Here is an 8,228-nt window from a genome sequence, read left to right on the forward strand (position 1 = left end):
GGGGGCAAGAGGAGGCCAGTGTGGCAACAAAAGAGCAAGCAAGGGGAAGAGGAGGAGGACATGTGATTAGGAAGCCAAGGGGGTCCCTGGAGGGCCACTGTGAGGGGTTTGCCTTAGATTGCAATAGGAACCTATTGGAGGAGTGACAAGGTTTGATTGTGACTGTCTTGAATATCAGTAGATGGGATACAATATAAATATGATGTCATTTAGTGATGACTTCTATAGAGCCAAGGTGTTTTATGGAGCTGAGCTAAGATTTAGTGTCTGAGGAGTTTTATAGTTTTGGTATTTGTCCTGAAAAAAGGGAAGAAAGGAAGGAGGGAGGGAGCAAGGGAGGAACAAAGGAATGAAGGAAGAAAAAGAAAAGAAACCAACTATTGTTGAGACATTAAGAGTAGTAACTTTCTGCTTGGGTGGTATGACTCAGTGGTTGAGTGTCGACCCATGAACAAGGAGGTCATGGTTAAATGCACATGCCCGGGTTTCGGGCTTGATTCCCAGTAGGGGGTATGCAGGAGACAGTGATGAATGTTTCTCACATCATTGATGTTTCTCTCTCTCTCTCTCTCTCTCTCTCTCTCTCTCTCTCTCCCTCTCACTCTCCCTCTCCCTTCCTCTATGAGATCAATAAAAATATATTTTAAAAAAAGAAGTAGTAACTTTACAACATTATCCATGTTCCTGACAAACCTGGTAAATTAAAACAATCTGAAGAACATATAGTGTATTTATAGTTACAAAAAAATACATGATAATTCTTTGGTTTTGCTCACAACTTTCCTTTAAGCCAACACAAACTGCTACTCTGCCAGTTAAATATCTGCAAAATGCACAAAATTTGTATTTGGAAACATTTCATTGGCATCCTGGAAGTTCAATTAATTAATGTCTGTAAAGTACTTTGAGATCATCAAGAACACAAAATTGACCTAAAAACAAGGGTTTCCAATGACTGCAAAGAAGTCCATTATTTGGGGCATCTGTTTTACCTCTATACATTATCTTAGCAATCATTTCTCCTGATGACCATTATCAATCTATGCTATCTCACAGAGACTCAGAAGAGCTGGTCCTGAGAAGTAAAATGATAAATTTAGGAAAAGCTAATTATTGCATTGGTCTCTATTAAATTTGGCCTTATTTTATTAGCAAAAAAATAAAAAATAAACAAATTTCTGTTGAACAGTTCTCAAAGTATAGTCCACACACCCTTGGGGATTTCAAGACATTTGTACTACACTTGATCTTAGTCAAATGTCTTGAAGCAATCAAGACATTTTAGGTCTGCAAGGTCAAACCTGTATTCACAATAATACCAAGACGTTATTTTCTTTTTTCACTTGCATTTCTCTTATGAGTGTACAGTGGCGTTTTCTAGAGGCTATGTGTGCTATCTAAACAGATGCAGGAGAAGATGTGAGACTAACTTCTCTTTTCAAGCCAGACATGAAAGAGATTTGCAAGCCTGTTAAAGCAATGCTATTCTTCTCACTACTTTTTAAACTATAATTATTTTCATAAAGATGTTCTTCATGTTAAGATGTAATGGGTTTTTGTTATTTTAAGTGAATTAAATAAGGAAGTCAATACACGTTAAGTGTGTGCAAGGATCCTGAAATCCACTACTTTTGATAATCTTTGAACCATTACTTTTGAATGTACACTCCAAGAGGGCAGAGATTTTTGTGTTTTGTGAATCAATGAACAAATATTCCAAAGAGTACTTAGCATATAGTAACTGCTTAATAAACACTTGTTGAATGACTGACTGAATGAATGACTTATTAGTATTAAGATGTTAGATGAACTAACATGGGCTTCTTAAGGGCAAATGGTAATATTTACGTTTGTTGAGGTTTGTGCATACATGGAATTGTCTTATGCAGGCATTACAATTATTTATGAAAGGGATTCAGAATAAAATGAAATAATCATTTATATTTCCATTTGCAACTTCTCCACACATTCACAGACCGCTAATATAAGAATTATGACTCTATCAGTGAAAACAAAGACGTTCCTCTGAGTTTTCAGCATGTGAAAGACTGGTCTTCTATTCTTTTTGGTACATTCACAAACTCCTACATCTTGGCTTTCAAGGGATACTTGACAAGGCAAACAATCTTCCACAGAGACTAGAAGAATTTAGCAAAATAGTGACTTGCTTCTTTCAGTTGAGGACATATGGATACCAAATTAGATGTCTGATCCCAAAGGGACCTAATGCCTCTAGACTCTAAAATGTTAAATTGATGTGCACAAATAAAGCTCTATTTGAATGCACTTTACCATGAATGGAATAGAAGCACTTGACAACATATTCAATAACTGGAATTAAGGAGAAAAGTCAAAAACTAGGAAAATCAGGCTTGTAAGCAATGGGTTGTCCAATGAGAACCTCCTTGGCGAATTAGAAGGAAGGGGTTTTAAAATATTTCTAATATTTCTAATATTTCTAAAAAGAAAAACATTCAATGAAGCACTGTTGCGTTAGGGAGCTAGAAACAAAAGCAAGAGACTTTAATTGCAAAGTCCTTATTTTGAGTGGATTATTAGTCCTCTTATTTTCTTTAGAGCAGCAAACCCACAGATTTGTATTAAGTGACTCCTGCTCGCCTAGGTCTCTCTGGATATGGAGGATTCAGTGTTCCCTGGCTCATGAAATTTATATTTCAGGGAGGAAACAGACAAGCAAATACAGAAACAACCACGATAAGTTCAGGTATGATAAGCAGGATTAAACAAGTCTCTCTGTGAAGGAGTGATTTGTTGGAGAGTAGAAGGATAGGGTGGGGAGTGCTGATTTAGGCTAGGTGTTGGGGACTCTCTCCTAAAGTGGCGGTATTATTCTGACACCTGAAAGGCAAGAAGGAGCATCCTCAGCTGAGGAAATTGCTTGTTCAAGGCCCTGAGGAGGGAATGAACGTGGTACATAAAGGGAAGAAAAAGGTGGCTAGTGTAGTTGGAGCCTAGTGAGGAAAGGGATCATCCATGATGTGTTCAGAAGTAGGGAAAAACTGCAGCCTGAAGTGAGTTAAACGCATTTTAATTTTCTTCTGAGAGCAATGAAAAGCCTTTAGAGAGCTTGATCTGGTCACATGATCCAATTTGCATTTTGAGAAGACTCAGTCTGGCTGCCCATGGGAAATGGATTGTAGGGAAGCCAGTATAGAGCCAGGGATCCATTAATGGATGACTGTCCCCCTGGGAGAGGAACAATGGATGGTAGCTTGGGATGTAGTGGTAGCAGTGAAGAAGAGAAGTGGACAGATATGGATTGATTTGTTCTTTGTTGAAAGTAGTGTATGGAACTTGTTTGGCTCCTCGAAGGAGTTTAACAAATCGTAACTTATGTCATTGCTCCATTTTTAAATGCATAGCTTGCAGAGACTCATGGATTTGTGCTAACTCACACGACTAGTAAATTTAGCCAGTGTACAATTCCCACTGCCACCAGGTACTGTTATACCATTCACAAAACCCATCCTCCGAGGCCTCTCCCCCTTCCAATCTTCTCTGCGTTTGTTACTGTTCTAATCTTCCTCAAGCACTGCTTTCATTGTGTTTACCTTGCTGATAAGGACATTATATGTACTCGTGTAGTTATTGAGTAATTGCAGTGGACTATGCTTGTGTGTGTGGGTGGGGTTCACACACTTAAGCTATGGCTCTCCCCTCTAGGATTTTAGAATTTACTTGGGGAGACATAAGTAAATCCGTATGGAATAATAGACAGAGAAAAAAAGATGGCATAATTAACAAAGCTTTCATAAAGGAGGTTGGACTTGTTCTAGATCTTGAAAGAGACGCAGAAAGAGGCTGGGTGAAAAAGGAGCAAAGACACAGTAACATAGTTTTGTACCACAGAGAGGAGGATTGCTTGAGGAGGAGAGAGTACCTGCTTTGGGGAGGTGGGAGACAAAGTCACAGGGCAGCATAGTGCCAGACAATGGATGCTAGCAAAAGCTAGGTACCGCCCTAGCCAGCTTGGCTCAGTGGATGGAGCATCAGCCTGTGGATTGAAGGGTCCCAGGTTCGATTTTGATTCAGTTGGATGCAAAGAGTTATTAAGATTTGTAAATAAGATTCACTATTAGTGAAGGCTTAGCTAAGACCAGCGATCATTCCTCACTAAATTTCTAAGGTATTTATCATCAACTTTAGGTACTAAGCTTATTAATTCTTTGTACTTTTAAAATATATAATCTGTATGAGTGCAGCCTTATATGGAGAAGGTACAGAGGAAATATTTGATGATGATGAAAGACATGTATAAGGAAGATTAATTTGGCAATAGCATATGGCCTGCGTTGAAGAGAAGAAAGCCAGGATGTAGGAAAGTCATGAGGAAGTTGTTCCAGAAGTGCAGGTGTGAAGTAAAGAATGTGGAAGAGGCAGATAAAAGAAAATGCTTAGGAAACATAATTAAAGGGAGCTGTAATCGATTTGAATGCAGAGTGGGTTAAAAATTAATTTCAGTTTTTGAATATAAAGTTTTGAAGGACCATCATGCCCTTCAGGTAAGATGGAGAACTTGGGAGAGGGTATTAGTTTGGGAGGATTAAGAAGGGGAATTTGGCTTTGGACAGGCATTTGCTATGAGGACAGGGTATTCATTTAGAAATGATCTAGGAACTGGGCTAGATGAGAATGAAGTGACTTTTAGAGACTGCTGAAGGTTCATTATGATTTCACTCACGTGAACAAACATTTATAGAGGTCCTACAATGTGCAAAGAGCTATAGGATATAGAGTTAAAATCAGCACGGACTTTGAGGAATTAACTGCCCACTAGGAAAAACAGATATGCAAGAAAAGAATACAAAGTGAAATAAGAGTCAGAGGAGATATATGCTGGGTAAGTGAATTAAATAACATCTAGTGAGGAGTACAAATTTCCCACGTGAGAAAACCGACTTCGAGTCCATGAAAGTATCCAGAGGTAGTTCCTCCTGTTTAACTTTCCCTGACTGTTGCAGAGCCTTATTCAAGCTCATAAGAGCTTTAATAGGCGAAATTTAGCTGCATGGGAAAAGCAACTGCCTGCTCCCCATGGTGGCCTGCGAGAAGAATCTACCCCCGCCTGGGACGGGGGTCTCTTTTTTACAGGGGGATAATAGTAAAAAGCATATGGTGGGCAGTCACGTAGATCACTACAAAGAACAATGCACTTCTAAGTTAACAGATAACATCATGCAGTTCTCCACACTCTACACATTCATTAACCTCCTTGCTAGGGCCTGACGGTTATCTTTGGGCAGCATTCTGGCTTTCTGGGAAGTCAGTCAAACCTGAGGCTACAGGGAGTTAAACAGTCACAGAAAGTTAAACAGAGTTTCCAACATATCCCAGCTGCCTTCAGTGCTGGAGTCATATTAAATCTATAGAGTGAGTTCCACTATAGCACCCAAAGGCAATGATGTCTAAACGAGGCACAAGTAAGGCTGGCCACCAATTAGGTGTCCCTTCAGGAAACTTGTGTCCCATAAAGGCCTTTCTTGTTGAACAGTGAATGACAAGTGTATTCAGAGCCTCTCTCTTGGGGTGTTTTAAATGTAAGTCACAGAGAGTCGTCCCTAGAAGCAGAGGTAGCAGAAGCGGAGACCACTGTGAGAAAGAAGCAGAGAGATGCTGATTCAGAAGAACTGCAATACTCTTCTAGTCTGGGCAATAGATGCGTGTTAATGAGGGGATGAGCAAGGCATCCCAGCCTGCTGCTGGATTGCAAGGACTGCAGCTGATTCTTGGAATGAGCAGTAGCTCTGGCTGATGCTATGACTTTCTGAAATGTCCTTATTTCCTTAAACTAAGCCCTCAGAGTCTACGGTGCTCTGAACATGTCCTGGCATTTTACATATCGTAAGAGCCCAACTAACACAAGGGTATTCCTGTGGTTTGCTTTGATTACATCTGCAGAAGAGGGTACCTTATAAAGGAAAGGGTCAGGGTGATCTTTATAAGGCAAGATCAAAAGCATGCGGGCACGTGCACGTGTGTATGTGGCTGCCTTCCCAGAAGAGTGTAATGGGAGAGGGTAGAAATACAGTTGCATCTTAGAGCAAGCCTGGAACCCCCGGGTTCATGCTTTTTGTTACCCTTCTCACTCTTTACCCATTGTGAGCACAGTCCAGGACTGTGTGCATGTCCTGGGGGAGAGCAACGAAAGGAAGAGCCAGGAAGACTGCTCAATGGAGTCACCAGGCATGAGGAAGAGAAAGCCCCCAAAAGCAGAAAGTGCAGCTTCCCAGAGGAGAAGAGAGGAATTTGAGTAGTATCTAGATCAGTGGTTCTCAACCTTGGCTGCACGTTAGAATCACCTGGGAATCTTTTTAAAATCCTGATTTCTGAGCCTCATCCTCCGGAAATTCTGTTTCTTTGTTTGGGGTGGGGCCACAACATTAGTAACAAACAGAATTTCTGGAGGATGAGGCCCAGAAATCAGGATTTTAAAAAGATTCCCAGGTGACTCTAATGTGCAGCCAAGGTTGAGAACCACTGATCTAGATGAAAGTTTCCCAATGTACAGACTGCTGACCACAGGTTTAAGATCACATGATTTGATAAAAAGGAAGATTTCTGGTTCACCTTAGACCACCTGAATGGGATATTTGGATGAGGGGCCTAGGAACTTGCATTTTTCTAAGTATGTCAAATGCTTCATGAAGTGCTTACCTTTGAAATCCACTGCTCTGAGCCCACGGGAAAGGACGTGTTAGGGAGGCTGCTGGCTTCTGAGAAGGCACCCAGGACTGATTGGCGGGAAGGCTTGACATAGCTTATGTGTGCATTGCTGTAGACGGGAAAGGAAGGAAGGATAACGTGATCTATCTGCAAATGAAGCTGGATGATAACTGAGACCACATGAATGTATTCGGTTTCTCCTAATGCCAGAATTTTCATAATCAGCATAAAAGTGCAATATAAAGCTTCTCCCTCCCCTCTATATTTGTCCTTTTAAGATTTATGGAGGACTAACTCCAGGGAGAACATTGTATTAACAGCTGAAAGAGAGGACAAAAGCTCATCATGTACTTGAAGTTGGACTAAATAAATCAGTGATTCATATTTAAGTGACTACAAAGCAACATACAAGTAAGTGAAAATTCATTCACTTAACAAAAACTCACTGTGTCCATTATGCGCCGACTCTTTTCTGGACTTCCCAGGGTGTGGTTTTTCAGGTGGTGGCCTGGGTGAGCTTAAAGGCAGATTTTGTAAGAAGGTGAAAACAGAGATTAGAGAGAGTTTAAGGCACTTGTTCTAAGTGCAGATTTAGAGTCACAGATTTCAGGAGGGTACATAACATCAACATTCCACAAATATTTATTGCCTATTGTATTGTAGGCACTGGGAATACAGCTTTAGGTAAAAAAGACCCCCCCCACCCCCCCCAAATATACCTGCCCTCATGGAGCTTATGTACTGGTGGGAGAAATGAAAAAAAAAAAAGCTTACATAGTATATTAGAAGGTGATAATTGCTCTAGAGAAAAAGCAGGAAGAGAGAGAGATTTGGGGGAAGGAGGGAGAGATCCAATATCATAGATGATCTTTTGGGAAGAACTGGTTAGGACACATTTGAACAAAGATTTGTAAGTAGGTGTTGGAGGGAGCTTTGGGGATTTATAGTGCATGTGTGTTCCGCTTCCTGTCTTCTGCCTTTTCCACCTGGTGCCAATTGGTAAGCGAGGGAGACCCAAACAAGCTTTGCAGATCACAGCCCACAGAAGGAGTAGGAAGAAAGGATGACAGGTGGTGTGAGGTTGATGAACAGTCATAATAGTTGGGGTTTAAAATAATTGTCTTATTCGTGTTGTAGGATGTGGGCCATTTACCTTTCTAGCTAGTTTATCCACAGCAGATTCTGGGTTACTGCTAGCAAGTTTAATTGTCCCATTGTCCAATGTGTGAACTCCCTGAATGTTAACTGATGAATCTCAATCTTCTAATTAACGTTTGAGTAATTCTCCTCGGGTCCAAACTATCAAGGACATTTCTACGTAAAAATAATGAGCCTTCGGATGGTGCCCTCAGGGGCAATGGGTGTATTGGGGGTCCCTGCTTAGAGTGACCTGTGATGAAACAGCAAAAGCAAAACAACAGACCCTTGGAGTGATAAAACGGTTCGCCGGGTTTGTTAGGGCTTGGGGCTAGGTTCCCAGCTCCAGCGAGGCGGGTGATAACCCAGCCGAGATCTGAAAGCCCTGAGGTGGGGGGCCGTCTGCC

At 41.0% G+C, this 8,228-nt stretch overlaps 1 long non-coding RNA gene across 1 annotated transcript in view; it reads right to left on the bottom strand.

Moving 5' to 3' along the window:
• Window positions 1-8,211, bottom strand: part of LOC107184271 — a 10,408-nt gene extending 2,197 nt beyond the window's left edge. Inside the window, exons 1-3 of the long non-coding RNA XR_001515095.1 lie at window positions 7,838-8,211; window positions 7,131-7,201; window positions 6,676-6,793 (exon numbers count right to left, since the gene is read on the bottom strand). This is a non-coding gene — a long non-coding RNA (uncharacterized LOC107184271). The remainder of the gene's footprint in view (window positions 1-6,675; window positions 6,794-7,130; window positions 7,202-7,837) is intronic.
• Window positions 8,212-8,228: the final 17 nt, after the last annotated feature.

Source organism: Myotis davidii, unplaced genomic scaffold, assembly GCF_000327345.1.
Source record: "Myotis davidii unplaced genomic scaffold, ASM32734v1 scaffold385, whole genome shotgun sequence".
NCBI lineage: Eukaryota > Metazoa > Chordata > Mammalia > Chiroptera > Vespertilionidae > Myotis > Myotis davidii.